Raw genomic sequence first — 8,371 nt, forward strand, 5'->3', positions numbered from 1 at the left:
TGGCAGTGTGATTTGCTGCCTTCCTCCCCATCACCTACATCTGGCATCTCTCCCCTTGCTATCTCTCCCCAACTCCCCACCCCCCACCGTCCCTCACCTATTTCCCCCCAACTGACCCCAGTGAGTAGTGCTCCCCTCCCTGTGTCCATGTGTTTTCGTTGTTCAACACCCACCTATGAGTGAGAACATGCGGTGTTTGATTTTCTGTTCTTGTGTCAGTTTGCTGAGAATGATGGTTTCCAGGTTCATCCATATCCCTACAAAGGATACGAACTCATCGTTTTTGATGGCTGCATAATATTCCATGGTGTATATGTGCCACATTTTCCCTGTCCACTCTATCATCAATGGGCATTTGGGTTGGTTCCAGGTCTTTGCTATTGTAAACAGCAGCACTGCCTCTTGTCCTGGGTGGGCCTGGCCTTTCCAAATCTGCCTGCTTTCCTGCAGTCCTGCTTTGTTTTACATGGCTAAGAGTGAGCTCCTTACCCCACATTGCCAGTTCAGGCCCACAGCTAATGAAGTTGGAGAGCACTTGGAAGAACAAAGATATTTTGCCCACAGAAGTGCTAGGATTACAGGCATGAACCACTGCTCCCAGCCCAGATAAATTTCTTTTCCCTGTCCTTGGCTTATTAATAAGCTAGCTATACTTCATTTCTGGCTCTCTTTCTTAACCAGGAAGAACAGGCTGACTTGGTTTACCCAGAGGTGCAATAGAATTTACATCCAAATCAATCAAGTAATCAAACAAAAAGAAATTTAGAGTTAAGTGTGAAAGCAGACTTGCTAAATATCGTGCCCCTAAATTCTCCTTTAGCAAATAAACTGTTGTCCCCATGCTTTATGAGTTATCGCTTTAATGATCTTCATGTGCCAAATATTAATTCAACAATTCCTAAATACCAACTTGCCAAGGTATTAGGAGCCAGAGATAGGAAGGCAAAGGAGGTATAATCTCTGCTATCAGCTTATTAGGATACCACCTCCTTGGCTTCTGACCTTTTCATTGCTTTTTCTTATTCTTTTTCTTTAAAACAGAATAAAATTTTAATTTAATGTTAGAAGTTGTTTTATCAGTGTCTACTAGGCCATCTGACAAAAATCTATGATCCTAAATCTATGTATATTATAGATATTAATATGTGAATATACATATAAATTGACAGTGTACAAATTTCAGCATTCATAGCTCCCTTGGACTATAAACAGGCCTAAGGATCAGCTTTTTTTTTCTTTCCTTTTTTTTTTTTCATTTTACTTTAAGTTCTGGGATACATGTGCAGAACATGCAGATGTGTTACATAGATATACACATGCCATGATGGTTTGCTACAGCTATCAATCCATCATCTAGGTTTTAATCCCTACATGCATTAGGTATTTGTCCTATTGCTCTCCTTCCCCTTCCCCTTCCCCTCTGCCCCCTGACAGGCCCCAGTATGTGATGTTCCCTCTCTGTGTGTTGTGTTCTCATTGTTCAACTCCCACTTATGAGTGAGAACATGCGGTGTTTGGTTTTCTGTTCCCGTGTTAGTTTGCTAGAATCCTTTGGGGCTTCCCCCTCCTCATCACCAACTTATCTTGAATTTATCAGTATGCTTTTTCACCACTGTTCCTAAACTTCAGCCATGATAATGAGATAATGGACATTTAGTCTTATATCCAAATTTCCGTATTTCAGCTTTTAAAATAGTTGTAAGGATGCTTTTAAAGTTGATCCTAGCCAGGAGGTTCAACTTTAAAAGCAGTCTAAACTTTTCAATTTAATTTAATTTAATTTTTGAGACAAAGCTTCACTCTCTCACCTAGGCTGGAGTGCAGTGGCGTGATCTAGGCTCACTGTAGCCTCCACCTCCTGGGCTCAAGTGATCCTCCCACCTCAGGTTCCTAAGTAGCTGGGGCTACAGGTGCACACCATCAAACCCAGTTAATTTTTATTTCTTTTGTAGAGACAAGGTCTCACTATGTTTCCCAGGCTGGTCTCGAATTCCTGGACTCAAGCAATCCTCCCACCTTGGCCTCCCAAAGGGTTGGGATTACAGGCATGAGCAACCTCTCCTGGCCAGGATCAACTTTAAAAGCACCCTTGCAACTATTTTAAAAGCTGAAATACGGAAATTTGGATACAAGACTAAATGTCCATTATCTCATTATCATGGCTGAAGTTTAGGAACAGTGGTGAAAAAGCATACTGATAAATTCAAGATAAGTTGGTGATGAGGACGGGGAAAAGTCCTAAAGGATACCTTTACTGGAAGGGAAGTTTGTGTGGCTTTACTTAGGACTATTATGGGCACATTCTGCATTTTTTTGGTTTGCTTTCAAAAAATTACTTTCTATGATTTTTGCCATATCTCATACAATTATATTTTAAATGAGCTTTTAAATGCCGTAAGCACAAAAAAATCGTCTTTTCACCTAAAACCTCAGGCTCTAGGGTTACAACCCCGGCATGTGTCGTAATTTATGAGGCAGTGATTTCAACTTCCTTTCTCCACTTAGCTGCAGGAAAAGGCCTTGAGCAATTCCTGGCAGGAGACTTGTAGCTCTTCCAAAGGGCAGAGCAGATGTCCTGATTTTAAGTAGGGCATGAAGCACAAGCACAATTGGCCATAGGAAACATCCAATCACAAGGAGTCACTGCTAAAGCTGAATATTGTGGGCTACCAGGTGACATGTTAATAGATCTCTCTGAGGCAGAAGAGATTGCCTGCCATTCTGGGGAAGTTTCCATTTTCTCTTTCCTTCCTTCCTTCCCTTTCTTCCCTTCCTTCCCTTCTTTCTTTTAATGGACTTTCATTCTTATTGCCCAGGCTTGAGTGAGTGGTACGATCTTGGCTCACTGCAACCTCCACCTCCCAGATTCAAGCAATTCTCCTGCCTCAGCCTCCTGAGTAGCTGGGATTACAGACATGCTCCACCATGCCCAGCTAATTTTTGTATTTTTAGTAGAGACAGGGTTTCTCCATGTTGGTCAGGCTGGCCTTGAACCCCTGACCTCAGGTGATCCGCCCACCTCAGCCTCCCGAAGTTCTGGGATTACAGGCATGAGCCACCACACCTAGCCTCTTTCCTCTCTTTCTTATCTTCGGGTCAGCGGTATAACTCTGGGCCTTGGTGTATCTTGGTATTGGAGAGGAATCCTGAACAATGACAGCTGCTGGAATGGTTCCCCACTAAGCCAGAATCTAGGAATTCATGATGCTGGGACTGGGTTTTACTCAGTTTTGTCCCCATCAGCACCTTCTACCAGGCCCCAAGCCTCACAGAAACTTATTAAATGCTTGTTACACTGGATAAATCATTAGAATAGAAGGTTCAGTACTTGGAAGAGATGAAAGGAAGGGTGCTCTACAGGAAGGACTTGCTTGCTCCCATCTATCTACACCCACCATCTCTCCATGGCAGGACTGGAGTCCTTGGGTTCTGAGGAACACAGTTTGAAAATCAGTGATCTGACCTGACTCCTTCATTTTAAGATGAAGAAATCTACATGCTGCTTTATGGCCAGATAGGACCATGTAAATTCAGATGTCCTGACTCCTGTTTCCATCACACTGATTAATGAACACCCAGGGTCCTCCTGCTCTGGTTTTTAACATCATGTGGTAGTGCTGGTAGGCCAAGAATTTTCATCTGCCTCTTCGACTGAGGATCCACAAAGTCCCTATTTATAGCCGGTAGTGTCATCAAGAGGAGACAGAGAGGAAGCCACGAATCCCCTGGGGGCACAGAGCCTCCAGAGCCTTCTGATGGGTTTTGTCTGTCCCTTTAGATTCTGACTGCTGGCTTGGAATTTGGACCTTGGCACAATTTCCATGACGCCTCTAGATTTACCTACTGACTGAACTTCAGACTGAATTCTTGCTACAGTCAGCTCTGGGTTATTGGTTTCTGTCATGTCTAGTGTCTCCATTGGCTCCAGCAATGACCTGGAAGGGTCTGCACCAGGCTGTGGCAGGAGTTCCATAGTCTGCCATGTAATGTGATGTAAAAAGAACAACTAATAGGCATTGGTTACGTGTTTAAGTGTCTTTTATGGATTACTACTGAAGTAACTGTAGTGGAAAGAGCTTGGGCTTTGAAATCAGACTGGCCAGGTTTACTGTGTTGTTTATAGATGCTGGAGATTTGCCTAACCACTCTGAAGCAGTTTCCTCATCTAAAAATGGGGAAAATAGTATTTATCCTGCATGATATAAAGGCTAGAGATAATGTATTTAAAGTGCAAAGCACATAAAAGACATATAATAGAAAGTAACAACTATTAATTTTAAATTGTATTTACATGTATAGGGACTGAGGGCTGATATAATTTATGAGTTTGAAGTACTGAAGGATCCTGAAGAAACTTTCATCAAAAATTACATTATGGTCAGAATCATCTGAGTGTATTATTGTTACTTCTTAGAAAATTGGTAATGGCATAGAATAGTATTAAATGTGCTAGGTGGTTGCTAGGTGCTCTACGTAGACAATCTAATGTAATCAGCATTCTGAGATAAATAGTATCATTACTCCTGTTTTTAAATAGAGAAACAGGGTTTAGCAAAGTTCAAAAGAACAACCAAGCCACTGGATTTGAGGCTTGGTTTGATTCCCAAGCCTGAGTTCTTACACTATTTAATCTTTCACTGTTTGCACACATAACCTTTTGTGACCATTGTTAAGAAGGAATCCTCTTCCCCTCCTCTCTGTTTTCCCTATTGAGAAAGAGGAGGCCTACTGAGGAGAGATTCCCTCCCCTCATTCCCCATGTGGGAAGCTGATGAGAAGGAAGCTTTCATTTTCCTATCCACCTTAGTATTAGCACCTCCCCAAGCCAGGGGTGACAAGTTTGAGAGGTGTGGCTTATGATCTACCAAATGTTCTTCAGGTTAGGAATCTCTACTTCCTTGTACCCCTTTTTCCACCTCCACTGGGCAGTGAGCACTCCACTTCCTGGGCCCTGTGTTAGCATTATGTCAAGCAGTGCTTTTTAATTTAGCTTTCATCAGAAATCCCTGTGCTTTATTTTCCTCAAAAACTTCATTTTGAAATTATTTAAGACTCATAAGAAGTTGCAAAAACAATACAGAGGGTTCCTGTGTATTCTTTACCCAGCTTTCACCAATAACATCTTACATAACCAGAGTTCATAATCAAAATCAGGAAATTGACAGTGGTGCAATACTATTATATAAACTACAGACCCTATTTAAATTTTGCCAGTGTTTATGTGTATTGTGTGTGTAGTTCTATGAAATTTATCACATATATAGATTTCTGTGAAATTCACATGTGATTACTGTCAATACTGAACTATTCCATCACACATACTCACTTACAAACACAACTCTCTCACGCTCTCCTTTATAGTCACACACTTCCCCAACCTAACTCCTAGCAACCACGAATCCATTCTCCATCACTATAAGTTTGTCTTTTGAGTATGCTGTGTAGAACTGGACTCTTACACTGTGTAAGCTTGTGAGACTGACATTTGTCAGGCAGCATATGCTCTTGAGCTCCATCCAAGTTGTTGCATGTATCAATACTTTGTTTCATGTTTATTGGTAGCTAGTAGTCTATTGTATGGATGTCCCACAGTTTATCCATTCACCTCCTTGAAGGATATTTGAGTTTCCAGTTTTTTTTCTCCCAGCTTTATTAAAGTATAATTGACAAATATTGTATATTTACGGTGTACGACATGGTATTTTGATATCTGTATATATTGTGAAATAATTAAAATTATTAAATCAATTTAATTAACATCTATCACTGCACATACTTATCATTTTTTTGTGGCGAGAACATTTAAGACTCTCCTGGAATTCTTCAAGTATACGACTCGTTATTACTAACTATAGACACTATGTTGTATGGCTCTCCACAACTTATTCATCCCACCTGGAACTTTGTGCCCTTTGATCTAACATCATCTCCCCATTTCTATCAATCACATCTACCCTAGTCTGTGACAACCGCCATTCTACTCTCTGGTTGTATGAGTTCAACTTTTTTTTTCCATTGATTTATTTTATTGCATTTTAGGTTTTGGGGTACATGTGAAGAACATGCAAGATTGTTGCATAGGTACACACGTGGCAGTGTGATTTGCTGCCTTCCTCCCCATCACCTACATCTGGCATCTCTCCCCTTGCTATCTCTCCCCAACTCCCCACCCCCCACCGTCCCTCACCTATTTCCCCCCAACTGACCCCAGTGAGTAGTGCTCCCCTCCCTGTGTCCATGTGTTCTTATTGTTCAACACCTGCCTATGAGTGAGAACATGCGGTGTTTGATCTGCTCTTCTGTCAGTTTGCTGAGAATGATGGTTTCCAGGTTCATCCATGTCCCTACAAAGGACACAAACTCATTGTTTTTGATGGCTGCATAATATTCCATGGTGTATATGTGCCACATTTTACCTGACCAGTCTATCATCGATGGCCATTTGGGTTGGTTCCAGGTTTTTGCTATTGTAAACAGTGCTGCAATGAACATTCGTGTGCACGTGTCCTTATAGTAGAACGATTTATAATCCTTTGGATATATACCCAGTAATGAGATTGCTGGGTCAAATGGAATTTCTATTTCTAGGTCCTTGAGGAATCGCCACACTGTCTTCCACAATGGCTGAACTAATTTACACTCCTACCAACAGTGTAAAAGTGTTCCTATTTCTCCACATCCTCTCAAGCATCTCTTGTCTCTAGATTTTTTAATGATAGCCATTCTAACTGGTGTGAGATGGTATCTCAATGTTGTTTTGATTTGCATTTCTCTGATGACCAGTGATGATGAGCATTTTTTCATGTTTTTTGGCCTCACGTATGTCTTCTTTTGTAAAGTACCTGTTCATATCCTTTGCCCACTTTTGAATGGGTTTGTTAGTTTTTTCTTGTAAATCTGTTTTAGTTCTTTGTAAATTCTGGATATCAGCCCTTTGTTAGATGGGTAAACTGCAAAAATTTTTTCCCATTCTGTTGGTTGCCGATTCACTCTAATGACTGTTTCTTTTGCTGTGCAGAAGCTGTGGAGTTTGATTAGGTCCCGTTTGTCTATTTTGGCTTTTGTTGCCAATGCTTTTGGTGTTTTGGTCATGAAGTCCTTGCCTATGCCTAGTCCTTGCCTAGATTTTCTTCTAGGGTTTTTATGGTGTTAGGTAAAAATATGGAACACTTCATGAATTTGCATGTCATCCTTGTGCAGGGGCCATGCTAATCTTCTCTGTATCGTTCCAATTTTAGTATACAGCTAGTGCTCAACTTACGACCACGATTGGTTCTGACAGACCAGTCATAACACGATTTGGTCATAAGTTGAGTAGGCTATATGCACGCGGAGATGGTAGTGCTCCGGAAGCTGGTCCGCACTGTCGTACGCCCAGCTGGGCAACGTTTGCGCTGCCAGACGTGGAACAGTCGTGGCTAGTGATTGTGGTCGTAAAGTCGAATGGTCATAAGTTGCATAGGTCGTAAGTCGATCAATACCTGTATGTGCTGCCGAAGCGAGCACGAGTTCAACTTTTTTAGATTCCACATATAAGTGAGATCATGTATTTGTTATTCTATGTCTTGCTTATTTCACCTAGCATAACGTCTTTCAGGTTCATCCATGTTTTTGCAAATGATAGGATTTCCTTCTTTAAGGCTGAATAGTACTCCATTGTGTGTGTGTGTGTATAACATTTTCTTTATCCATTCATTAGTAAATGAACGCTTAGGCTGGTTCCGTATCTTGGGCTATTGGGAATAATGTTGCGGTGAACATGGGAGCGCAGATATCTTTTCCATACACTGATTTCATTTTCTTTAGATATATACCCAGAAGTAGAATTGCTTGATTATATAATTCTATTTGTAATTTTTTGAGGAACCTCTATACTGTTTTCCATAATAGTTGTACTAATGTACATTCTCACAAATAGTGTACAGGGTTTCCTTTTCTCCACATCCTCTGCAGTACTTGTCTCTCATCTTTTTCATAATAAGAGGTATGAAATAATAACTCATGGTTTTAATTTGCATTTCTTGGTGATCAGTGATGTGAGCATTTTTTTCATAAACCTGCTGGACATTTGTATGTTTTCTTTTGAGAAATGTCTATTCAGGTACTTTGTCCACTTTTTATTGGATTATTTTTTTTCTTGCTGTTGAGTTCCTTATATTCTTTGAATGTTTACCCCTTACCAGATGGATGGTTTGCAAATATTTTCTCCCATTCCGTAGGTTGTCTCTTTGCTCTGTTCATTGTTTCCATTACTGTGCAAAAATTTTTTAGTTTAATCCTATTTGTCTATTTTTTATTTTGTTGCCTGAGCTTTTGGGGCCATAACGAAAAAATCATTGCCCAGACGAATGGCAGAAGCTCTTCTCCTATG

The 8,371-nt window shown here is 40.7% G+C and overlaps 1 protein-coding gene and 1 non-coding gene across 2 annotated transcripts in view; both read right to left on the minus strand.

Moving 5' to 3' along the window:
• The window catches only part of GPR156 (G protein-coupled receptor 156), a 75,559-nt gene that overhangs the window by 34,953 nt on the left and 32,235 nt on the right, over positions 1-8,371 (minus strand). The gene's annotated exons all lie outside the window — the stretch shown is intronic.
• LOC119468796 lies at positions 7,156-7,258 on the minus strand. The gene has a single exon (XR_005197561.1). It is a non-coding gene; the product is annotated as a U6 spliceosomal RNA (small nuclear RNA).

The sequence above is a fragment of the Cebus imitator genome, unplaced genomic scaffold (genome assembly GCF_001604975.1).
Source record: "Cebus imitator isolate Cc_AM_T3 unplaced genomic scaffold, Cebus_imitator-1.0 Scaffold494, whole genome shotgun sequence".
Taxonomy (NCBI): Eukaryota; Metazoa; Chordata; class Mammalia; order Primates; family Cebidae; genus Cebus; species Cebus imitator.